We start from the raw sequence: 26,326 nt of genomic DNA, 5'->3' as shown, positions 1-26,326 counted from the left end.
AAACAAATAAACTTCAACATGTGGGAATGAAAGAAATAACTTTTAAGAAGTGTTTTCTTCCTGTTTCTAGACTGCCTTAAAGATGATGAACACAGTAATAATGCTAAGATTACTGTTGGGCACAAAGTGAACTTTTAGTCGTGCACAAAACCTCCAGCCAACCCAAACGACTGGGTCAGTAGAAATTAAATCAGCACCAAGCCCCAGATATTATTTGATTGTGGGTTTGCGTCTGGATGAATGGTTTCTTTCTCGTTTCCTCATTATGACTGATTGCAGTCACTGCAGAAATCAATAGTCTGGGCATGGCTGGGAACTGAAACAGTGCGAGGCAGAAAGGCAGCAGCGCTCCAGAGCTTTCTTGGAGGTTTCACAAATCCCAGCCCCAATCCTCCCAGGTGCACAGGATCTTCCAGGAGGGACTGAATAGAGAAGATGTAGAGCTCTCAGTCTTTCCTGGTCAATCAGTCAGACAGTTTATTACTTTGGATATTCTCAGCATATGCTCCATCATGGCACTGAGATTTCTCCCTGGACTTCGTTTGAAGTGTGTTCAAGCCCAACTTGGTGGAGGGAAGTGCTCCTTGGAGTATCTTCAACCCAATGCTTGATGCAGAGTCCGTTTTGGTGCTGTAGTAAACAGAGAAAGAACCAATTCTGATATATACTGGGGGAAAAAAAGGCAGCTAAAAGCTTTGAATTTGCCCTTCTGAGAGCACGTAATGAAACTAAATGATAAAATTTTGCTATGGTTTTCCAGTAAACTTCTAAAATACAAGTTTAGATATTTTTAAATGTTATTCCATTTACTACATGCTCAGTTTTATTTTACTATTTCATTGGTCTTATCTCTGCTTGGATTTATATGTGCTGTTTGTGAACAGCAACAAAAATGTTATATTCATTTAAAATTAATAAGTAAATCCACTCTAAATCAGGTGGCTTATGGTATAGTCCTTGATCTCTAGCATATGCTTTAATAGATACCAGGCTTTCAGTTCATAATTTGTGGATCTGCGTATCCCTCAGTTTTACAGGCAGGGCTCACACAGGTGTGCCCTGAGACTGCCCACGTTTCTCTCCCAAGACCTTGGAGAGTTTTAGTTCTGTGTTTCTTGGCTACATTTCAATATTCAACAACTTTTGGGGTATTCCGTGTGTGCCTTAGGCTGAGGATAAGCAGAAGCTTAATTTGTTCCAAATGATTTTCCACCCTTTTTCCTATTGTTTATTATTTATTCTGCTATAATTTATTCACAAGATTAAGTGGGTAAACAACATCACAACTACTTATAGCTGCACAGTCCAGTGAGCATAATGATGCCAGTTTTAAATGCCGAGCAATGCTGATTAGAGCTATTACACAAATATTCATTTGTTTGCTTTACCTTTACCACTTTGCTCACATACTTCACAAATTAGGGTATTATCCTTTTTTTTTCTCCCCTCTTACTATTTTTACCATCAAATGAAGGTAATTTACCATTTTTCCATTTGAATTGAAAAGCTAATTGAACTTAATGTCTTTAGAAAAATCAATAATTTCCTACTGTTATTGATATAATGAAGCACATGTAAGAGATTATCCAATAAAGACACAAACCATTTAAATGAAGAATTCAACTCCGCATTGAACTATTTAAATTCTCTATGTGGACAATTAAGAGGGAGATCCTTGTATGTGGGGAAGCAACTGTAACTTTAGTACATTAAAGTTATCACGGAATCATTTAGTTTGGAAAAGACCTCCAAGATCATTGAGTCCAACCATTCACCCAGCAGCACATGTTCACCACCAAACCATGTCCCTAAGTGCCACATTAACATGTTGTTTTGAACACTTCCAGGGATGGTGACACCACCACTTCCCTGGGCAGCTGGTTCCAATGCCTGATCACCCTTTCAGTGAAGAAATTTTTCCTAATATCCAACCTAAACCTCCCCTGGCACAACTTGAGGCCATTTCCTCTCATCCTGTCACTTGTTACCAGGGAGAACAGACTGACTCTCACCTGGCTACAACCTCCTTTCAGGTAGTTGTAGAAACAAGAAGGTCTTTTTCTCTGACACAAACTGTACAGCCAGGCTTTTGCTATTTTTAGCATACTTTATTTTTCATGTCTGGTTGTAGAAAGTATCAGGAATTTCATACTGAACTGTATTTGGGGTCAGAAATCATCCCGTGAGAAGCCTCCTCAGCTGCACTGCTCTGCTGGGTAGAGGATGAAATGGGAGCTGGTGGGTTAAAAATGGAAAATGTTGAGGTTTCTTCCCTGGTTTAAAAATACAGATTTATCTGGAAACAGCCATTAGCTCCTATCCTGGTTCTGGCAAAGGTTTAATGGTTCCTAGGAGAGCATATGAGAAACTCCAAACAAAACACTTCTAAACCTTTAAATCTGGATCAAAACCATTAAATCCCTAAATGACATAGGAGACATTAAGGCCCTTAATTAAGGATCAGTGTAGTAAAAAGGGAATGGCAAATATGAAATTAATGACATTTAAATTACTGTTTCATTAGAACACAATTTTGCCACAGTATTTTACTGAATTTAGGATACCCAGAGATCAATAGCAATTCCCTTTATTTAAGGCTCTAGTGACGTTTACTGTGTACTTTTTTTTGGAACGAAGTTGCTATTTGTGAAAATATTCTTTGTGAAATATTAGTGGAATTAAATGCATTTTTAATTGCACTCCACAGTTGTATTAGTTTGGCACTTGAAACTTCCACATTAATTTGTGTGATGAACGGATGTGGAGAATTCAGGATAGACAGTTTCTGCTGGATTTGCAGAATGGAAGAGGTAGACCGGAGTCAGCTCAACACTGCGTGTTAGGGGATGAAGAGGGGACATAATGAGCTGCTTTAGCTCAAAAAATAATTGCTGAATGATAAAACCTGGACATTTTTTAATTCTTCTCCCTGAAAATTTTGATAAGTGCCTGGGTGAGGCTTTGTGAGCACCACCACGGTGTCCATGTCACCTCCATTTCATTCCATGTGCTGAGACTCTCCACCCATGGAGTTCTGGAGTCCCCTGTCAGTGTGATGAGAGATGCTACATCCCAATATATTTAGGTCTAGACTGTACTGGAAAATAATCTCCATGAAGTAATCCAATTAACCCCCCCCAAGGCACTGAGGGAGGATGGCTGAATGGAAACACTTTCTTTTGGGAGGCACCGGCTTTTGTGGTAAATACTTGGAAGATTCCAAGGAGAACAAATACCTTTATGGGAACTGCCAGTCCACAAAGCTGCATTTACAGAAGGAAATGTTGAAATGAGCTGTTGAGAGTGGGCAATAATTGTCTCAATTCTGTGTGCATCCACCTTTTGGTGTCTGATATTTTTACCTCCGTGGTGTAAAGAGAAGGGCAGCACGTCCTGGGAGTGTTTTCTCAGATCACAGCTGGGGGGCTTCTCCTCCAGCGCTCCCCACAACATTTCAGGTTGACACTTATGGGCATAAAAAAAAAAATAACGAAGATGGTTTGGAACAAACCACTTCTTTTTAACACCATAAAAATCGTGGCTATTACCTTCCCAGCATCCTCTCAGCTAATGGCCTGAAACAGGACCAATATTTGATTTCTGCTTACTGTATTTACTTTATAAGTAGATACTTCATGGGTTTCATTCTTTACTGAGATTGAATTAGTGGGTTAAATAGACAGAAATATTTCTTACGGTGGCATACTGATCTCTTAGCATCTTGCACTGACCTGATAACAGGCTAGCAGGAGAGTAAACTTAATTATTTTTTAAGCTAGAGACTGACAATGGAGAACACTGAATATTTCTGAAACTGAGATCTTCTTTTCTGTCATTAAAAAGCTGGGGAAATCTGAAAAGAGTGTGAGTTCAAGGCATATATCAGTCCGATTATTGAAGGGTTTTCAGAGAGTGGCTTATCACCTCGCCAGCTTATTTACCTGATAAACCGGAGCCTTATGCTTCAAAAGCTCCAGCTGCTCAATCTGAGCGTGGCAGCCACATCTTACTGAGGATGAACCCACTGTGATGGCATCGGCAAGCAGGGCCTTTTGTTGCAATTTGCACTTTAAAACACCCCCACCCCCCCAAATTCTCTGTTTCGTTAAAAGCAGTGACTGTATAAAACGAGCTTGAGAATGTGCGAGGGAGCTTTGCCTCCCTCATTTTGCCCTTCGAACTCGATTTCTTCACGAGGAAAGGTGATGGAGATGCTGAAGGGTGAGGGTCCATGGTTTAGGAGCATTTGAGAGGATGCACAGCGCATCCCTGTGAGCTGCTGGGACACAAGATTAAGATCTAATTTCAGATGACCTTTACCACCCTGGTGTGAACCTGCAAAAGCAGTAAATACTCTTTGTATCATCGTTTGCCAACAACAGGGCACCCAAAAGCTGATGCTGTTCCTGGGGAGGTTCTGTGAAGCATTCCTGTATCCCTGAGCATCCTTCATTGCCACTCCCTGGCCACAGAGCCGGCTGGCCCTGCCTGTCATCACAGCCCCCTGCTCCAATCTGCATATTAATCTTGATTCTAAACCATCCTGCAGACAGCGCATGCAAATGTACTGAGTGATTCAAATTGGTTTTCTCTGTTTGTAAATGTAGTGTTCTGTGACTGCTCAGGGGCACTAGGAACATATGCTCCTTGATATCTGACATTTTTCAAAATTCCCAGCAAGGAGGTTGTTTGCAGCATAGGCACATGGGGGCTTGTTAAGGTACCCTGCTTCTCCCCTCGTGACTCACACCCACAGACAGTCCTGTGTGAGAGAGGGTTCACATCCACGAGGGAATGGTTTCCTTTTTTGGATGTGTGTGTATGGGGAGGGGACAAGCAGCAGAATGCAGAGTCTCTGTGAATTAAGCAGCGCAGCCCTATTGTATTCCCAGAAACTCAGTTAAAGCAAAGTCTATTATTCCGGAGGTTTGTGTGAAAAAAGCATTACTTATCTCCCTGCCTTAAATTGTCTCTGCGGAGACGGCTCTCTGTCGGCTGGTGATCTGGAAGGGAGAGCCTGGATGCTGCTCTCAGCTCCAGGCTGAGGCTACCAGCCCTGGGAAAGGGGCTGGAGGGCAGAGAAGGCACAGGAGAGCCTTTTGCTGCCCCTTTCCACATCAAGCCCTGCATCTTCCTTGCCTTCACATGCTCCTTACTGCTCATGGTGAGATTTCCCAAGCTGTCCTTTGGCAGTGGCACATGAAAACCATTTAATGGCTTAGGTTACTGGGCTGTAAGCAGGATGGGGGGGAAGTAGCTGAAACTCCCGCTGCTCTCACTTGGTCATAATGCCCATCTCTGAGGGGTTCCTGTTCTCAGATGAGGCAACCCTGGAATCAGGGCTGATGCTGAGCACAGTGGTGTTTTCATATCAGCCCTAATGGGCCCAGCTGCAAAATGGGAGATATGAGGAATAAGTGATGTGCTGTTTGGCCAGTTCACTGCAGGGGTGGTCCCTTGTGGAAAAACAACCTTCACTCATCCATCTTGAAGCACCTGTTTGCAAACCAGCACTACTTGGCTTCTCTGGATGAGGAAGCTGAGGATGCCAGAGGGATGCTGCATCACCTGTTGGGTTCCCAGGTGCAGTCCCCACCTCAGGTGTGAGGTTTGCACGCAGGAGCCCAGGTCACACGGCCAGAAATCCCCATGGTGTGTCCGGCGAGAGGCTGTGGTGGTTGTGGTGCTGCCAGGATGGAGCGGAGCTCCCCGGGCTCTAGAAACACGCAGCCCAGCTCCTTGAATGCCTGGCTGCACCACAAGACTTCAGGCACACGTTCTAACACTAATTCATTCCACTGAAGGGGAATAAGCACTTCTAACAGTTAGTTTGCTACAATAATTAAAATTCATGTTATCCTCCATGAAGCTCAGACAACTCTCTGTTGTCAGCACCTCCAGAGGTCCTGGTTTAGCTCCTTCTGGTTCATTTAATGATATAACAGTGAGAAGGAGACATATTCCTTTTATTGTTGATGTGTAAGGTTTAGAATTAAACGTCTCTGCTGGTTGCTGGGTACTTTCTGCTACTGCCAACCCCACGAACTCTTTAAACATATGCTAATGAGCCTGACTTGCTCCCATTCCTTCTGTATAATCCATGAAGTAAGAAAAGTCAATCTTAGTCTGACTGCCTAATGGCCTCTATACATTGTAGTTAGCACAAAACCACTGTGAAGTGATGGAGATCAAGAGTTAAATGCATGAATTAAGCAGAACCCCTCTGACCACACTCCATTAGAAGAAAAACTGTCTCTAGGGAGACAAAACAAGATTTCTCTTTATATATACATTGTAAGAGTCGCCCACTGATCCTCCAGGCATTTTGAACATTACTGGCACCCTAGTGATGTGGACAGAATATAATTTATCAATATCGCTACAACTTCCTACCCAAGATGTTGCTGGAATACTGATGTGCTACAGCATAATAAGGTTTGAAGAAGTATGTATGTTATCCATAGCATTGCTTGCTCTCATGCACCTGATTCCTCAACCCTGATAGAAATCTATAAGGAATTACATGAATTTTAACAGTCTGTATTGTTTTTTATTTTCAACATTGCTTTTGAACACCTGCGTGTGGTATTATGGCTTGGCCAGCAGCTGTTTGTGTGTGACTTGCTCAGAAAATAGAGGGGGAAAGTTATCCCGCAAAGCTCCCGATGGATTAATGTGATGGATTAATACAAGGCAGTTACAGTGGTAAAACCTCGTGTCATGGCTTTGGATGGTGGGGTTCAGCCATAGGACACAAAACACTGCCACAGCTCTCTCAAGCAGCATCTTTTCGTCTGGAGCAGCTCCCGAATAAGCAATGCCTGTAGAGGACTGCCTCTGCTCCAGCACTGCGATGCTATTCTTAGCATGGTTATGATTGATTACGGCATCTTACACAGTCATTGGGTAAAAATAAGAGACTAAAAGACCTCATCCTCTGCCTCGTGATCCTGCAGCTCTGTTCAAAATCTTGCTGCTGTAATCAGCTTCTTACCTGAAGTTTGATGGATATATGGGCTTCTCCACTGCCTTGGACACGACCATCTGATCTGAGCTTTTAAAGTCATTGACAATTTATTTCTCATCATGTATCTTTCTGAGGACAAAGAGATACCAGATAGGAATCTAGACCTTCTATTTGCATGCAGGAATTGTGTGTTATGGAGTGGGATTGTACAAATCTTACAAGTTATTTGGATAACATCTTGTTGGCATCCCTCCCTTGATGGCAGTAGGTACTGCATGAGCTTTCAAGAAAGAGTCTGCCATCACCTGTTCTCTTTAGTAGGGTTTGGTACCGGTACCAGAAACTCTGCTGCCTCCTTCAGAGTGAAAAACTTCAAAGAATAAAAGTAGAGAGTGTAACACTAGAAATATTTTGTTTTCCAAGAAATCCATGAGTTAGCTCTGTCACAGCGATTTGGGCAAATACGTGTCTTTCTGTCCATCTTTTCCCTGGAAGTGTTCTCAAAGGAGCCTTCCATCTTCCATGGGACACATTAGGACATTTCAGCCCTTTTAATAAGTTATTTAGAAGAAACCTCCTAATCTACAGTGAAAATCCCACTTGACATTGTCTTCTTCTGTATTCCTAAGCATGAGAAGAGTTCTGTGGAAGTTGGCTGTGGATGTTTACAGTGGGGTGTGCTGAATTGTTTTCAAGCACTATTACATGCTGCACTGGGTTGGGATGGCTTTCAAAACACTAAAAAAATCTTTTTTTTCAAGTGCTGCTTTTATCAGTAATTCCTTAGCCACAGGATCTAAATGCAGTTATTAAAAGGGAATAAAAGAGCAGGAAGAGCAAAATTCAGCAAATAGTTATCCTGCCAGATGCAGCATGCAGGCCTGAGTGTGTCCAATTTCAACATGAACTTCGTCAAGTTGTGGTCAGAGCAGGACGACACGTCGAGCCTCGGGTGCGGCATGAGGCTGTGCAGGGTTTGCAGCTATTTTCTTTCCTCTCTGGGTGCCAGTAGCTGCCTTCCAGAGAAGGCAGCTGGAACAGTGCTCCAGTAATCCTCTTAGAGCTTGCAGGATCTGTGTTTAAGTGCTTCTTTTGCTGCTTCTCTCTTTAAGACAATTCCTTGCAGTGGAATTGGTGTGATCGGATACATTAGTGCTGAGGTTTTGTGCAGGACATGCAGCCTTTCCTCCAGCATTCCATGGCATGTGAGTAAAGCCATCTCCCCAGGAGGTAACTTTGCAGATCTCCCTGACTGTGAACCTGAAGATGGTCACATAGGAAGGTTTTTTGTGGTGCTTCACTTTTGGTGCTCGCTCACACCAAAACACTGTGAATGTGTTTGTTCTGTAAAGCCACAGGCTTTGGTTTAGTTCTGTGATATTGCCACATTTCTGGGTTTCACTCTGATATTTATTCTTCATGCTCTGCTCTCCCCCATGGTGTTTTCATTTGATGCAAGTTCTTAATGGAAAAGCAATTGCTTAGGGAAGTGTGCTGCCTATCAGCTGTCTGATCACGGCTATCCGTTTATGGAATTACACTGAGACTGTATCAATGTAAAGGCTCCATGAAGAAAATATGCTTCATAAAATTCATCTTGCATATCATGTCTCTCTTTGTCTGTAGTGTTCAGAAGCTCTATTTTCTGTTCCCATAATCTACTAAATAATAACAGTTAACACTTGCATCTGCAAATCAATACACAGGCTTAGCTCCCAACTGTAGTGAAAGTTTGTTATTGTATGAAACAGTAACCATTCCCTTTCATGCCGGTAACTGGTCGTTGTGCTCTGTATTTCTGTCAAATTTGATGACAGTCACCTCCCGAAGCTTTACAAAAGGCAGAAATTCCCCTGGTGCTTCTGGCAATTACACATTAGTTTTCGTAGAGACAGAAGATTACTCGCTGATTCCTGTTTGCTGATTCCATTATGTATGTATGCTCTAGTACATAATGGCTTGTTAATCCCTTAAAACAGCATAGCTAGGAATATTCTTTCAAAACTGTATTTTGGGTTCAATTGAAAAAAAAAAAAATCAAAAATGATGAATTCCATAGAGTCTCTTATAACCACTGGGGTTTTGAAGATGATTGCTATCAGGGAACTTATCATTATGGTAGCTGGACTATGTGTGATGTGGTGAACTGTTTCCTTTTGAAGATATTAATTTTCCTTCCGTCGATTTGATGCGATATGCTCGCAGTCAAGCTGGGCAAGAGTAATAGTGGTGATGAAGACAGCTTGGTGTGTTATTGTGCTCTAAAATAATTCTGTTAGGCTCTAGTCTCTTTCCCAAGATGAATTCCCGCTTTCTCTGTGCGGTGTTTGTGATCACTCAGCTGCAGGCTTCATCCATAGCCCTGTCCCTGTGGAGAGCTGTGGGCATTTTGGCCTTATTAAAGTCGGGTTTTACACCCTCATTAGGTTGCACCTCAGCCTTGCTTGCAAAAAATGCAGTGCTGTATAATGCCATGTGCTGTGAAATGGGATTAGGACCTGGAAAACAGAATGTGATAAAAAGTTCAGCCTTGTCTTGCTTTGTCCTTTGGTGCAAACCTCACCCTGCTGAGCTCCTGTTTCATCGCTGTGCACAGCTCACATACCCACGCTTTGGAGTTACCTTAGCAAGCCCAAAGCATTCCTTATGTAAAAAATGGGCACAACAGTCACTGAGAAGCCCTGCATTGCTTCCTTTGAGCCTATTTTACATTCCTTGCACCCAGGCTTGGCCCACATGGTGATGGCGGTGAGAGATTGGGCTTTCTGCTGCCACTGTGAATCTGAAGGGGCAGGGCAGCAGGAGATCCCACTCCAATCCCCTTCCTGTTGTGGGAGTGTTGTTCCTACAAGCTTTAATAAATAGTCCTTTCCCTGCAGAGTTCATGATCTAGTAGGCAAGATGGAAACTGTGGGAGTGTAATATTATTCATCTTCCACAGATGGGGAAAAGAGGCACAAGGAGATTAAGCCCAAGGTTGCAGAGGAACTCTGTGGCAGGACCAGGAAGTGAATTCAGCTCTCCCGGGTCTTTGTCCAGTGTCTTAATCACAAAACCCGCCTTCACCTCTATGCTTTTCTATTATTTAATCAGCTGAGAAAAAATGCAAATGGATTTAATTAAAGGAGAGAGCAAATTTCTAATTTCAGACTGGATTAGTTCTGTGGTTATGGAAATTTTGAGGAATGGAGAATAAACATCTGTAATTTCTTTTCTCGACACATGTATTTTCATTTACACTGCTGTGTAAAAATTATATTTATATATTTTGTGGCATCTAATTTTAGCCTAGAAGCAGATCTGATGTTCGGTTACCAAGAGGTGTCATTTTCTGGCTTGCAGAATAATCCTCTTTCTGGCAAAAAGTCGGTCATGTTTCTTCCCACAGATGTGGTTTCTTCCTTTCAAGTGTCTCTCAAAATTATTTTACACTCAATGAAGCAAATCCTCCAAAGGCTTCATTATTCTGATGGTAGCATCATCTGATTGAATATTTCAATCATAATGTCCTTTGGAGAATTTTAGCAGTTTCCACTCGGGATGTTGGAGGCTTGGATTTGTGTGTGTTCCTGAGGTTTTGAGGAACTGGTGTAGGAAATACAGATAATTTCAGATGCACAGAGTTCATTGGGGAGGTAGATGGTAATGTTTACTCTCTCTGGCTGTTGACTAGAATACATTAGATAATCCCTTTCCAGTGTGAAAAACACAAATGCAGCTTCTTCGGGCCCTGCTTAGCAAAGCATTTAAGCACACGCTTGGTTTGAAGCACATGACTGTTGTCTGAGCACTGAAAAAATGTCTTTAGACTATTCTGAAAAACTTCTGGGTTTGTTTTGATAAGCGAGTTCTACAAAGATGCCAGTTTTAGAGCTTTCTAAAGGGCTGTGAGAGCTCTTTGTACCCCATTGCCTGCTTCTCCTCCCCTTGCATCCCACAGAGAACACACGAAAGATTCTGGCACCCACCTCTGAAGGAGGAGCTCCTTGGGCTGACGTTGCTGCCTCTGAATTGCCATGTCACTGAGGACTCCTTGGTAAGGGAGTTCTGCTTATTTCAGGCTCACATTAGGTTTTATGAACTTTAATGAACAGTAAGTAATAAATTTGCTGAAGAAATTGGGTTAGCCTGTGATTAACATTCAGAGTGATGCAGATGAGTGTACCAATGATGGGAACATGTGCTTACATCAGGATGAAATGCAGATGAGAGGCCCTGGAGCAAGCCCAAGGATGTGGGCCAGCACAGTTTCATCTCTGTCAGCTTTAATCTGATCTCAAGTGTGAGTGCTACCGGCCTGCAGAAGGAACCTCAAACCCTGGGAAGACCTCAACACAACTTTTGTTTTCTACTAGAGGCTATTAAAACATTTCTTTACAATCAGAGCTCCATACGTAAAAACTCAAGTCACCGTATCTGAAAAACAATATTTCTAGCAGTAGGGAGGAGAGGGGGAAATGGTTGGAAGATGCCTCTTGGTTGGGTTTAGCTTTTTATGACATGCTGCTTTACTGAGCAGTTGTTTTAGTCAATTGAAACCCAGCTGAGCCCATCGTCTTATGACAGCGCCGTTGTACGGAACGGAGAGAAAATCCCCCCCGCCCCTCTCTTAAATGAAGTGCAAAGTAATGCTAGAAAGGGAAAGAATAAATCAATTTTAAGTGGTAATCTATGAAGTTGGACAGAAAATGATGAGAAATGAAGCAAGTGGTCATAGGAAATTGACCTTGAAAATGGTGTTTATCTTGCGGCCGCAGTGGCAGAGCCCTGCTGCTGCCGTGGGTCGGCGGCTGAGGGGGAATTTAAATCAGAGTTTCTTTGCTTTGAATCTCAGTTGGATTTTGGAGGAGTTTCTTTCAAGACTGTGTTCTCTGACAGTTACGCCAGTGGTGCTGCTTGGCAGCGTCTGCCAGGCGGGATTTATTCCTTTGTGGCAGCCTCATATTTTACTGTGTTGCTTGAAAGGCTGAGCCAGTTTGGGAGTGGTAATTGCCCAGGGTCAGAAGGATCACTGTCGTTGTGTAACAGATACATATGCTTGGGAGAGAGATGGTATTTTTACCTGGATTTTAATTTCCATACAAATAAACACATTAAAGTAAGTAAAAAGACAAATGAGTAATACATGTCACCTCTGCTATTTTAAACTGTAGCACCTACTTACACCAGAATGATGGTTATTGCAGTATTATACACATCTTATTTACAGTAAAGGTGCAGAAGGGTGTGGGAAGTGGAATATATTAAGTTTTCACTGGAACTCTTCTAGCAGAAAACAATTGACAGAGTGTTTCCATGATTTTTGTCTTCTAGGGTGGGTGGTCAGGACTCCTTCAGATTGACTAAATGCTTTTTGCTTCAATAGATGACAATCTTTTTCTGCCTTTTTTAGCATCAACTGAGTCCATAAGTGATCTGTTTGCAACTGGATCATCTGCTCTCAGCATTTGCTTACTGGGTGTCTCAGTAATTCCCAACTAAAACATGAAGGTACAAGTGCAATCTCCTGTGCCATGGACACTTTATGGTTTTGATGATGAGCAAAATAACATTAACCCATTAACTTTCCTGAAACATCAGAAATCTTTGTGTCAATTCTCACCTAAACCATGCAAATGGGCTATCTGGTTTGCTCAGCTGGTTCATATAATCACTGGCCTCCTTTGCCAGCACAGATCCTCTTTCAGCAGCAGTCAGATATCAAACACAGGCAGGATGGTCGTGGGGTTGCCCAGGGGTAAACGAGACCAGGTCAAAGCCCTGAAGTGCCCTATACCATGTCTGGGGACTTGTCGTAGGCTTTGACTTATACTTGAGCTTCAACTTAGACCTGAGCTTCTCAGAAGCCTGAGGAATTGCTCATACTGGCCATTAAAAGATGTGGTCCAGCCAGTATCTGCAAGTAGCAGCTGCCTGTATGGCAGTACCCACCCTCACTCTGTGTACCCTAAGGACTTGTTTTCCTGGATGGGACCATGTGGGGTTTGGAGATGCTCCAGCTCTGACCTGAAGGCGCTTCCCTTGGCTGGGAGCATTCCTTGATCCATTCAGCCTGGGATAGGATCTGGGATGAGCATCCAGAGCAGGCAAAGGGAAACAAAGGGAGAGGGGTGGGAAGCGGGGAGGCAGCAGAGCTCTGGAAGAGAGGAGGGAGCCCCACTCACAGCAGCTCTCCCTGGAAAACTCGTATTGATCAAGCACCGGTGACAGTCAGGTTGGCTGTGTTATTCCAGCACTTGTGCTCTGATGGAAAGCTAACAAATAATAAATCTGAGCAATGTTTTCAGACTGTGCAAAAATTAAGAATTTCAAAGCTAGCCTTCTCCAGATATTTAAAATTCAGGGAGCTTTTTTTGTCCTGGGTCTTGAGATGTTAATAACTTTGACTAATTGTCAACACCACCAATTACTATGACTGATACCTTATCATTTCCCACAATGAGCAATGCTAATTAAAATTGATTGTGCTGCTGTTCTGGCACAGCAGCAAGTTTCCTTTTCATTTTTTGTTTAAACATGAGCTTATTGTGCCTATTTGGTGAATTAAATAAGGAAAGCTCATTATTCTGATGTTTATTTTTGAGCAGGGGTTTTAAGCCACATTGGAAGCCTGTTACAAGTGTCAAAGAAATAGAAGAGCTTGAATGAATTGTATTTTTTGGAGTACCAAAACATACACCTAATAATAATATTTAGCACTTTTATACCACAGTGCTTTTTACATGATCACATTTCTACATAAAAGTAACCGCTCCTATTATCTCTGTAAGGTGGGCAAACACTATTACTGCTGTTCCACAGATACTGGAGCTGAGACGCCAGAGCTTTGATTCTCTAATAGCAGAGCACTTCAAGCTATTCACTTCAATTAGGCTACAGATCCCTGTCTTACAGCACTCTAAGCTGTCTAAGTTATGATTTGCTAGACTGACTTGCTTGAATTTTATACAAACTTGGCCTTTTATTTCTCACTTAATTTTTTTTAAACTATGATTATTTATTTCTGCCAAAGATAGGATCAAGAATTCCTTGCTGCTGGCCTGCCCTGAGCTGACTCTTCCAGTAAATGTTGGTTCTGCCCATGCAGGGCACAGCCATGCAGGAGGGATGAGGTTGTGCAGCTTTGTGTCCTTCTTCTTTGGGCCTTTGCTTCATCACATGAATCTCCTCATGTCAGGAAGGGCTGTTTTTGTTGAGCAGAAGCTGCTTGCAGGGAGGAGAGAGGGCTGGATAGTAGTGTGGGCCTCTGAAACTCATGTGTTATATATCTCCTATTGTGTTCTGAATTTAGCTGTGGTTTTATGTGAAGTTTTCCATGGGGAATGTTTATGAGATAGGTTATCAATGGAAGATGTACCTGGTTTTTTAACTATTCTGCTGGTATCTCTTGTTAAGTGGCCAACTGCAGTTAATAGCACAAGACTATGACCTTATCCCTCTGGAGATTGATTTAATCTAAACAATTTATTCTTTCCATGATCAATACATAATGAGTTAATATGGAATGGATATAAATGCATGGAATTGTCTGAGATATTCCTTACTTCCTCCTACTTAGTCCATAAAATAGTCAACTACTTCATAGTGTTTATTAAAAAAAGAGTCTTTTAAAGAATTTTTCATAAACAAGGCCTCCCATAGGTCTTGACAGAAAGGGAACCCATGTTTGCCTTCATGATCTCTTGTATGAGCAGTTATAGAGGAGTGTGCCAATCAAAAAATGTTTTGTAATTATTGGAAAAGACTTTGAAATGTCTGGTACTTGAAAGCTAGATAAAAATATTTATATTACAGAAACATCAATTGCAAAAATCATACCTGAAAAGCAAATAGTTCAGTCCTGAGCACTATTTCTTGGTTATATACAGCTACATGACTTTCCCTAGAGCATTGATATCTTCTGATCCTGATATGAGTTATGAGCAACCTTAGAAATCTGTAGAGCTTCTTGTGCCATAGTGCCACGACTGACTCCAGCTAATCCTCCTTGCTGAAAACAAGAGGACCCTGCCAGCAAGGCCTTGTGCTGTCTCTAATGGTGCTCTCCGGAGCAATTCACCCAGGTTAATTTGTTTGTGTTGGGAAAATTCTAGGAGACGTGCTGGAGAAGTGCAGAGTGTCTGACTGGACGTCGGCACCCCCTGTTTTAGCAGCAGGAGAGCGTTGGTGTGTTGAGCTGACACGCACTTCTGGCACCATTATCACAAGGTGATGTGTTGCCATTAGCACAGGAAGCTGTGAAATAATGTGCCAAGTGTGTCTTCTTGAAACACTTTGGACCTAATTCTCCTCTCATCTGTATTATTGTCTCTCCGTGGACTAGACTGAAGATGCTTACGACTCATGCTGTAGAAAATCAGAGAGGGATCATGGATGACTGACTCCCTTGGTGTAACAAGCTGTACGTGGAGGCAGAAGTTTTTACTTTCTTCTCTATTTCCAAATGTCCCCTGGAGTTTTGTTGTGAAAAGTCAGTTATGAAAATTGAGAGTGTGAGGGGGGGGAATATGTCATTTGGGTTGTGATTTGCTGTTAATTAAACTTTAGTGTGACACATCCTTTATGTCTGGGGATTCCTGATTCTCATCTCAGTGGCCTGGTAGAACGGAGGAGCATCTCCATCGAGATCAATGCTCATTATTATTTTCCTCATTATCATCATGATCCTCATCAGTATTTGTTCTACAACACTGGCTGTGGAACAGAAGCACAGGCAGAGATGACCTTCACCTGCTCCTGTTCAAAACCTTTCATTTTTAACAGATAAGAGACTCAAAGGCTGGGGAGGGGAAAGTGACAGTGAACTCATGACAAAGAATTAGATCCAACCACTCAAAAGTGAAAATCAGCCTTTCTTTCCACTGCAAATCGCATGATGAAATAATCAGTTTTCATTACGTTCATCAGAGTAGTGGCACTCATGCACAGGTTGAATCCCATAGCACACAAGGTGGTGATGGATGTTATCAGACAGGTTTTAGCTGCATGAAGCTCAGACATCTGTGCAGGAGAGGGGCTCAGTGGTAGATGGAAATGGAGTCTGCCCAAAAAACAGGTGAGGTAGAGGGGGAAGGTGATCAAATTAGTAGATGTTCCCCAGAGAGAGAAATGGTATGGAAGGTAAAGTCCACAGTGCCTTGTCCTGTTCATATTTGATACCCTAAGTGGGATTTTGAGAACTGCTTTCTACTCAGGTACAAGAGCATCGTTGTGAGGAAAATGCTCATTTTACAGTTCTATGCCTGAACCATGGCTTTAGGATGACACTGTAGGTGTCAGGGAGCCCAGTATGACTCTTACCCAGCAGTAGTTTTTCCTTGAGGTGGGCTGCCCAGCATCCCTTGAAATAACTTCCTCAGACCCTTTTACACTCACCACAGGGATGCCACTGGCGTGACACACCGAGAAAGGGCAGACGCTGCCAGAAGCATCTGGAAAACAAATTCAGAAAAATTGTCCAGATGTGGAATGACGCAAATCCAGGGGCAGAAGACCTGTCTGAAATCCCATTCTTGTCTGAATGATAACCTGTCTGAGCATAGGGCTGGAGAGAAGCTGGGCTCAGACCGTGATTGCACAGAACTGTCAAGTCAGCCTGTTTCTGGACCTCTTTTTGCGCTGTGTGTGGGACAGCGAGAGAAGCATTGCAAATTATAGAATTAATGCATCACTAAAAAAAAAAAAGCCAAATGTCTTCCTCGCCTTGCTCTCCAAGTGTTGAGGATCTGCTCAGGTTCACCCCCTTCTTGTTTATGTTGCATTAGTAGGTGCCCCCACTTCGAGCCCCGTGCACCCCTGCATGCTCTTGAGGTTGCTACAAGAACCTGATCTGGGGAGATGTTTTGGTTGCACTGAAGTGTTTTTATAGATCAGTTTCAGGAGGTGAAATCATGTCATAGTAAAATGTTTGCTGCGTGTAAGAAGAGGTTTGGGGCTGTTATGGACTCAGAGAGGGTGGCAAGCTGCTCTCTCTCCTATGAGTGTTGTAACCCAGAGCATTTGTGTAGCACGTGGGTTAAAGGGCTGTGGCTCAGCCCTGCTGGAAATTGCCTGTGACCAGAGCACTGCAGTGACATTTGACCTCTCCTGGCCCTGAACCAAAGTGGCATCTCCTTTGGGTGAGATCTCTGCTGCTCTTCACAGCCAGCTTCAAGCCTAAAGCTTTTTATGCGCTTGAAATGGCTGCTGGGGAGAGGACACACAAAATCCTTACCTCTTGGGAAACTTTCTTTTACAGCAAAAGGTGTATTTTGGCATGATGAGTTTTCCAGTGGATTTTGTTGAAAGGTAGTGAGATTGCCAGTGTGCATCTGTATGTGCTAAGCAGCTGCTGGCACCCAGAGCTGGGTGTTGAGGCGGCTTTGGGGTTGGTGGACGGTAATTTGCCCCTGTGGAGCACAGCACAGCTAATGAGCATAGTCCCTCCAGCCACAGTCATTGGAACAGATCAGAAACAGCTTCTGCTGACCAGACCGATGGGAAAGCTGTGTTTGGTGCATGACAAATAGCAGGATGTTGCATATTTTTCATTATTAACTCTGAGTCCATACAATTGGGGTAAAGAAGAAAATAATATGTATTTATCTGTGAAGTCTAATGACAAAATAATAGCCAAGGGAAATATTGATCCCTGCCTTGACTGCTCTCTAGTGGAAGGTGTCCCTGCCCATGGCTGTGGGGTTGGAACTAAATGATCTTTAAGGTCCCTTCCAACCCAAACTATTCTATGACAAAACAAGAATTTTCATTGTTTCACCATTTTTCAGTGCATTGCATGTACTGGAGTTGGCAGTACATCTTATATGAACATCACCTCCACTGTTCTGTTCCCTTCCCGTCCCCCAAAACTTACCTCTTTTCCCTCCCCATGGGTGATGAGGAGTATGTCTGCACAATGGATAGAAAGGACAAGATGCCTTCTTGTGACACCAGGAAGAAAATGATCCAGGGAGTTACAGACCACTAAGCCTTTCATTTGTACCTGGTAAACTGGTTCAAATGATAAGAAAAAAAAAAGAAAACATTTGGGAGATGCTGATAAAATCAGGCTTATCCAGTAGAAAGGTAGTGTAGGATGTGGCTGGAAGTGATAGGAAAAGCCTAGGCTTGATGACCCAGCAGGTCACTTACAGTCTTTCACTCCTAATCTCTTAGAAGTCTTTGAACTTGTCAATAAGAAGGAAGAGAGAGGAACTGGCTTATCTCATTTATTTACGATACTGAAAGGTCTTTTGCAAGGCCTCTCACAGAAAACAGTCAGAAAGACAAGGAAGGCAGGTGAAAGGGAAAAATATAGTCGGGAATCAAAACCTGCAGCAAAGATTAGGTATAACCGGGCAATTTTCACCATTGCAGAGGGTTAAACCAGGGGTTCCTTGTATGTCCCTAGGTCCTATATCAGGTCTTTGATGTGGGATGAGTAGCTAGGTTTGTGGATAGCAAAAAGCCTCTGGGGTCAGCCAGCTCCAGAGAAGGCACTGAGGAGGGTCAGAACAACCTAAACAAACCAATAAACACATGACATAACCTCCAAAAAATGGTCGGTGTTCATGCATGGCTTTTGCCCAGCCTGTGGTTTCAGTTTGAATTTGCTGTGCTCAAACTAGAAATAAGTCTTCAGTTCAGCAATCCCTGTAGGAGAAGACCTTGTTGGAGCTGCTAATGGGAGAGGAGATGCCATCTCCCTGATAACCTCCCCAAGGGGGTGTGCAGTTCAGGAACAGCTGTACCAGTGTCTTCAGATTTGGATTAATGATCCTTTTTCAGAGGTACATTAGGATTGGAAAAACACATCTGAAACACCAGCAGTGGTACCTGAGTACCACTACCATCAGGGTAGTCTTGTTAATGAAGGAACCCAAATTAAGAGGCTTCATATACCGGTACGGGGATTTAAGTTCAATTTTCTCCCTCCCTGTAGATACAGCATCTTGTTTCTTTTAAATAGCCATGTCTGTCTTGCTGTACTAAACAAAAGTTTTGAATAAGAGTTAAAAAAAAAAATCATTTGTTTGCATTCCCTGCTGCTCTGACTGTCACAGCTGTGTTCCCCACCCACTGAGTTGATGGAGCTTCCTGACTCCCTTCCATTCCATTCCTTCCCATCTCTGCCTTTCCCCACCACCTTTTAAACTGGAGAAGAAGCACTGGATGTACCTTTTAAAGCCAGGGACTTAAGTCCTGGATGTTTCTAATGAGCAGTGAGAGCCTTTTAAGGAACTGAAACGTTGCATTCTTATGATTTGGGAAACAAAAGCTGAATAAGAACTGTAACACTTAACTATGGCATCCCACTTTATTTTTCTCTAATGCAGGCTAAGCTGCCTTACAGCAATCTTTTAATGTAATGATTGAGACTATTATAGGAAATACTATACAAAGCAACATTTTTTTTTGCAGCCTAAATAATAAGTAGGGCAAGGTTTTAAATGAGGCTAGAGTAATGAATGCTATACAATAATTTTGATGATAAATTTCCCCGGAGGATAAAGTGGAAGAACAGAAGCAGGCTGTATTTAATCATGCAAAGTTAAAGGAATGCAGACCAACAAATATTTATAGAAATGTACGGATTTTCTAACCTTTTCTGAGATATTCTTGCCCTTTTCACCTGAGAGACTTAGCAGGAATTCAGGTCTTTTGGTGTGTAATAATTAGGAGGAGGAATTGATCACACAGGGTCAAGTGTTTCTTTGATGTAGTGCACAGAAATTCCTGCTTCCTTGCAGGCTGGAGGACTCAAACAGTAAGACATTTGTTTTTCACAGCTATTTCATTCATCAGTAAGTCTGAAAAGCTTGCTTTGAGCAGATACACAGCATGGGATGACATATTCTGCAGCTGCTCTTCACCTAGTACTGACCCAAGGAGGTGTGTCCCCTCTGCAGAGCAGGGCACTGTGTAGAGATACTAATTCCCAAAGCAATATAGTTGCCTTTGTGCAGTTCTACGTGCAGAGTAAGAAGAGGCCTGTGAACTGCATTGCAGAGATGAGATCTGGGCTTCCATGTGCTGAGCAAGCTCAAAATCTTTGCCCCATGCTCCATCAGGAGGCACAGACCTGCCCTTCCCATGCCTGTACCAAAGGCCGTCCATCCTTCTCAAAGGTGATGCTCCTCAGTGGTGATGCTCCTCAAAGGTGATGCTCCTCAGTGGTGATGCTCCTCAAAGGTGGTGCTTCTCAGCTGTGGTTTCTTCTGGTCTTTGCTGTTTGTCTTGAGGAAACAAGCATTACTTTAAAAACTAACAGACAGACAAAAAGTCACCCCTCACGTGTCTTAGCATGTTCCTGGTTGTTCTGCACAGGTGCACATGGCTGTGGTAGAGTTAGGCAATGACTCCATAAAGTGTAGGGTTTGTTGCTTTGTGCATTTTTTTAAAAACAGCTGTTAAAGGTATGGTTTTTCAGTGGACTTCAGCTCAACCTACAACAGTATTCACTCAGCAGAGGCAAAAACCTGAAGATTTCTGTTCTGCTGATCAATACTTAAAGCATATATTGATTTCCAATTTAGGTGTTAACTTTTTAGCTCTTAGAAGTGCTCTTGATATCAATTTTCACCTTGCCTGATGTTCATTATATGTGAACGTTATGACAGCGAGTAAGCTCAGATCCCATCTGGAGAGACAATTAGTTCTAGTGACTTCAAGACTGCAATGTGCAAAGATTTACTTGTCCTGTGTAAGCATTGTGGTAGCATGAAATATCTCTGTTTAAGGCAGTGACCTGAGAAATGCTTTCATTCTGGCCTGGCACAGCCTTCCTCTCGTTTCTTAGTCTGTGTAGTCATTTCTGAAATCATAGAATAAACTAATAAATAGCTCTGTTTATTACATTTATGTTGTTTCAGCATAATAATTCATAGCCAATGAGCCCGAGGTTCAGGGCTCAGTTTGCTGGGTGGCTGGGCTTTGTTTAAACAATAAGACACACATGATAAGCAGTGTGATTATGCCTCCAGTAGTGTTAGGAGGCACAAGGTCAAAAGGCTCAGTGACTTTAACTACCTGAGAAGTGCCGTGTAATCCCCTGCAAATGGGCTGTCTACAATGTCTTATTGCTGTATCAGAGAGGGAATTATTTCTTTTTAAAGGCAGCCACATGAATTCCCTCTGTAATTGGCACAGGGCTGACATCACTGGCTGCCAATCAGAAATCCTCTTTGTCTTGGATTTTAACACCTTAATTTCAAGTTCAGGTCATCTGAACAAACGGATTTTGTTAAAATGATGTTTTATCCTCTTTGTGCTCTGAGTCCCATCTGCTGGCTTTGTGCTCTGTATGTGTGTGTGTGTTGTGAATTGCTCCGCAGTAGCTTTTGTATCATCATCAGGCACTAAACAGTGATTGCAAAGTCTTTGCAGAGCTGGTGACATGGGAGCCATGGCCTGACTTGTAGTGCCTAGAACATTACTTAGAAACTCAAGGGAGCAAGGGGAGGGCAGGCAAGCACCTCAGGATGTGGGCAGCATGGCTGGGATTTCAAAATCAATGCATAGCCATCAAATTCTTTCAGCCTAGCACTGTCTTTTCCTTTTTATTGGCAAACATAACATCAAAATAATAAAATCATCCTGATTTACAGTTATTGTTGATAAAATAAGTACACATGGGTCACAGCTTTACTAGCCTGAGCAGATGAGGAGCAGGCCACAAGGATGCTGTTTATCCTGGTGATATTGAAAGGACTGTAGGCAGTTGCTGCTGTTTTGGAAGGGGAATGAGGGATTCCAGATGGAAGATTTCCCCCTTGTTTCTCCCCACTTTAAGCCCCAACAGAAGTGAAGATAAAGGCACAGCCCCTGGGAAGTTCTCTGCAGCCCCTTGGGGTGGTTTCATGGGCTTCATCCAGCAGCTGCTCCTTCAGCAGGGGAAAGGAAAGCCTGCTTGAAATCCCATGGTCCATCCCAAAGAATGTTTTTCCTTTGGGTAAATGGAAGCAGATGCCAGAGGTCACGGCTTCTCTGTGTCTCAGTCAACCAGTGGGTGGGATGAGGACATCTGCACATGGGAAGTGCAAAACCCATGGTCGAGGGGATGCTGTGGAAATTGCTGTTCAGTTGTAGTGGGTTTTAGGGACAAAGCAAGAGGAATCATCGTCCTGTCAGAGGGCAAAAATTTGACAAATAGTTTCAAAGGCTTAAAATAAATCTATCTTCATAACCTGACTGATGTGCTTTTTTCCTGAGGTATGTTAACAGAGGTAATGATACCTCTACAGTGAACTCAATTAACCTTCTGCAGCCTTCTGTGTGACAGGGACTCCTAAATCTCCTGTTTTATGAGTGCATGTGCAAGATTTGAAGCTTCTCTGAACTTAACACTAATAAATGCCATTTCCTAATTGGTGCCCATTTGTTTGTTTTTTTTCCAGTGAGAAGGACATGGTGGCTGTGAGTGGGATGTAGTAGTGATTGAGATTTCCACACAGGAGTGAGGTAACTTTTTATTATTATTATTATTATTATTATTATTATTATTATTATTATTATTATTATTATTAAGAATCTGGTGGTTTGTATGGATGTCTTTGGAGTTTCCATTGTTCAGTGATGTTATAACACAATCTTAAGGAATTTAGCTTTGATTCTCTGTGTTGTTTTGTATAAATGCTCATCCATTGAAAATAAGAACAATGTGACTTTCCTTTGTCTGATACCCAGTGCATTTTGAGTGTCCTTTAGAAGTGCTATGGGCAAATATATAGGAAAAACTCACTGTGTATTTAGGCTTCCATGGCTCAATTTCCCTACAAATCTCCCTTCTGCTGTGTGATACATTCTAGTACGTGCACATCACATCAGGAGACTTGGTAGTGTTTGCTCCTGCCTGGCTTCTGAGATCTTTGCATGAACACATGCTGTACAGAGTGAAATGTTTCATCTGGGAGGGAGGATGTCAGCAATAAATGAGAAAACAAGAGAAATGGATGATGCCCCATAATGCATACCCTATAATATAATCATTGTTGTTTGATAAAAGAGACACTTGGAGCAACTCTCCGTGCCCTGCTAGGTATGTCTGGATTTATTATTCAAAAAGGCACAATCAAATCTCTTCATTCCGTTGACAAATGGGTGCTATTCAATTCCGTATCTGCCTCTTATTTATAGCATATAGAGGGGTGATTTATAGGCTGGCTGCAGATCTTCCAAAACAGTTTTAATTAGCAGCATTGCCTATTAGAATGAGAGTCCTGTAGCTTCCCTGTCATATGCATCCCCTTAAAACTAAACAGGAATTTTACTCTTTGCCAGGCAATGCCTCTCTGTTTTATTGTAATTCCAGCAGGAAAATGTACATGTGCTTTAGCAGTGAAGGTTGTACTCCTGTTTGCGGCTCCAAGGGGCAGACAAGGGAGGTCAAGGAAGGTAATGCCATTTATTGCTGAGCCTTGAGGAAACAGGGCAATCCTTGGGGCATCAGCACTAACTAACAGCACACGGGAGCTTGCAAATATCAGGGACTCAGTTTTGAGGACACCAAAGACACCAAGGCCATGTGCTCAGGCTGCCAGCATGAGCATTTTGGGATTCTGCTCTGGATTTCTGTGTGCTTGGAGGAGCTGAGAAGGCAGAAGCCCCCATCTCAGTGTGTCCTGTGGTTGGAATGTTCACAGTGTTGTTTTTGCTTTATGCATTGTCTGAGGGTGTAAGCAAGCATTACCCCAGCTGTTCCTTATCCACAGAGCTGCTCTGGCTCATGGGCTAATTGGTACCCCTGAGGTACAGAGCAGAGGCAGCCACAGCACGGGGGGCAGCTCAGTAAAGGCACTAGTTTGAGTCTCTATTATTTTCATGCATCTGATAGGAATGTGATCCCTTTGAGACCTCAGCCTATCTGTCAAACCTGAGATCAGCCAACAGGTTCAAAAGTTATTTGGGGAAGCAATGACTGACAGAACAATTGCACATCTCTTGTTTTTTTCCTGAGAAACCAGGCTAAAAAAGTGCAGGAAACATAAAGAGTATTTTTTGTGCTTTTATGCAGTGTGTGTCGCATGCAGAATGGTCTGTTGTTATGCTTCCACTGATCTTTTTTTGACATAAGCAATGCAGTCATTCTGTCTTTGCATCAAATAAGTCTTTGTACTACTTGTCACCAGCTCACAGTGTCTCTGTATGTGTGTAAACTCGGTGTTTGCTACATCCCCTCATCACTACTGTGCTGCTGCCTGCAGCTGGGCGGTTCTGCTCCCTCTCTGCTGCTTTACAGCAGCTCTGTCAGTGACATTTAATCTGGAGAGTAAGAAAACCTCAGAAAATCTGAAGCTGGTGGTTGAAAATAATTTTAAAAGAGAGGACATGAGTACTGGACCTGGTCACAGATGCTTGGTGTCTCTGCCTATCCTTTCCTGGGAGGAGGTGAAGAAGACAAGGCACAGCTGAAAGAGAGGAGGCTGGATGAAGTTCATCGCTGCCCTGCCAACGTGGTGTTTGTGGTTCTTGGGAGACTGATGGGAAAATGAGGAATTAGGAAATGAAGACATAAAAAATCCTTCTAGAAACAAGCCTGAAATTAATATGGTCAGAAGGAAGGAATGGAAATGATTCCTGTGGTTTGCAACTGGGAGATGATGGGCTCTGCATCCGGGACAGCAACACATCCATGGGTAATTCACAAATCTGGGGAGAAAATCACAGTTCTTTGGCTGAATACAAGTTAGATTTATTTTTTTAATCTACAGAAGTTCTGTACAGGTATTTTATTTCCTTTTCTGAGCATATTGATAAAGCACATTGGTTAAGGAAGCTTTCCAATTATTAACATCTTTGGTTCTGTCTTTGAGCCAAGTGAGCAGAATTTGGTGAGCTGTCTTTGGATATTACACTAAGTGCTTTTCTACTGCAATTCTAATAGAGTGTAGGGCTGAATTTGATAGTGTTACCTATTAGTGATTAGAAACTCAAGGGCTTTCAGTGTGTCTGTACTGCAGAATTGGCTTTGATTGATAGATTGGGCATTATGCATTTCATAATTTTTAAATTTTGCTTTGAATCATAATCATATTCCTTCTTAAAATTCCTCTTTTCCCTAACATTTTGAAAACGTTTTGATGGTGTGAATTGGGAAGAAAGAGAAGAGAGAACATTTTTGCTCATAAACACTTAAATATTAAATTGTGCATTAGTCAGTGGTACAGGCTGAACTCAGCTGGAGAAAGGTACTTTTAAATTACAAAAATATTAACACTGTAATTATTGAGCATGGATAATAGTTATGAATTATGGATCAGTCAGGTTAGCAAAGTCACGGCTGCTTAATAGAGAAAGGTATGATGGGAACATGTGGGAAGATGATTGAGGATTCCCGCTCAATGTTTTCATATGCTCTCCTCAGCAAAGAGGACTGCTGCTCCTCTGCTGGTCCCAGAGAGCTGTGAAAGCTCACCAAGGGCTGGAGCATCCCTGCCTGCTCTGCAATAGGACAGTCTCTGTGCCACCATGGCTTTTTGGTGTCCAGCCCAGCTGGAAGGCCCTCGGTGCTGAGCTCTGGGTGACACTGTCACTGACTGTCACCACTGAAAAGTCCTGGCATGCTCCAAGGCACAGAACCTGCAACAGGAATTGCTGGCACTTGTAAATCTTGTCTTCCCTGAGGGTGGCAGCAATGCTGGAGGGTTAAGGACCAGAGTTCTGTCTTTGCTGATGACCCTCTCTCTCATCTGGACAAAACGACTTCCCATCACCTTCTCTCAGTTCCCCTCATTGTAAATTAAGATAAAGCCATGTCATACCTCTGCAACATGTTTTGACATCCTTGAAGGGAAAATGCAACTTTGAAGCACTCAGAGAATATCCTACTGCCAAATGACTCCAACAGGAGCTCCAGCAGTGCTCACTGTTAGGATATATTTTTTTTTCTCTGTATCTGGGGATTGCTGTGACAAGAAGTCCTGCCTCTCCAGCTGTTGGTGTTAACCCACAACTGCTCTTCTATCAGTTTTCCAGTTTGTATCTACCCAGCTTCTTGCCTTGTCTTCAGCCACAGTCTATTTTCTCCAGAAAAAAACAGGTACTTTTTCTACTTCATTTTTTATAGGAGGGCTGTAATATCTTTGAATTGTTTGCCATAAACTTTTGAGATTCAGTGACCTTTATTAATCAGGAAGGGTTTTTTTGAGGTCTACAGGCAGAATTAATCATATGTAAACTGTTTGCTTTAAAAAGTCTCTTACTGAATGTGGGATTTCACAGGTAGCCTTGGAAAGGTCAGAGGCTGGAGGCAGAAGCTGGGAGCAGCTGCAGAGCACTGCAGGAGGACAAGCCTTCTCAGAGCAGGTTCAGAAGTAGGGAGAGACCTGTGCTAACACATGGCATTGAGGAGAACTCCTTGTGTTTGAGAGACTGGCCTCAAGC

General features: G+C 42.6%; 1 protein-coding gene across 6 annotated transcripts in view; it reads left to right on the top strand.

The window, feature by feature from the left end:
- The window catches only part of DAB1 (DAB adaptor protein 1), a 436,638-nt gene that overhangs the window by 189,076 nt on the left and 221,236 nt on the right, over positions 1-26,326 (top strand). For 4 of the 6 annotated variants that reach the window (XM_039380595.1, XM_027748810.2, XM_027748812.2 and 1 more), the window contains one exon: positions 22,342-22,405. The gene's annotated coding sequence lies outside the window, so the exon portion shown is untranslated. Of the gene's footprint in view, positions 1-22,341; positions 22,406-24,167; positions 24,580-26,326 lie in introns of those variants that run through there. The other 2 variants (XM_027748817.2, XM_039380592.1) reach the window with 1 other exon arrangement.

Source organism: Pipra filicauda, unplaced genomic scaffold (assembly GCF_003945595.2).
Source record: "Pipra filicauda isolate LSUMZ 115617 unplaced genomic scaffold, ASM394559v2 scaffold19_size4547281_pilon, whole genome shotgun sequence".
NCBI classification, from domain to species: Eukaryota; Metazoa; Chordata; class Aves; order Passeriformes; family Pipridae; genus Pipra; species Pipra filicauda.
Note: the sequence above shows the minus strand (reverse complement) of the source record. Positions and strands in the feature narration are given on the sequence as shown.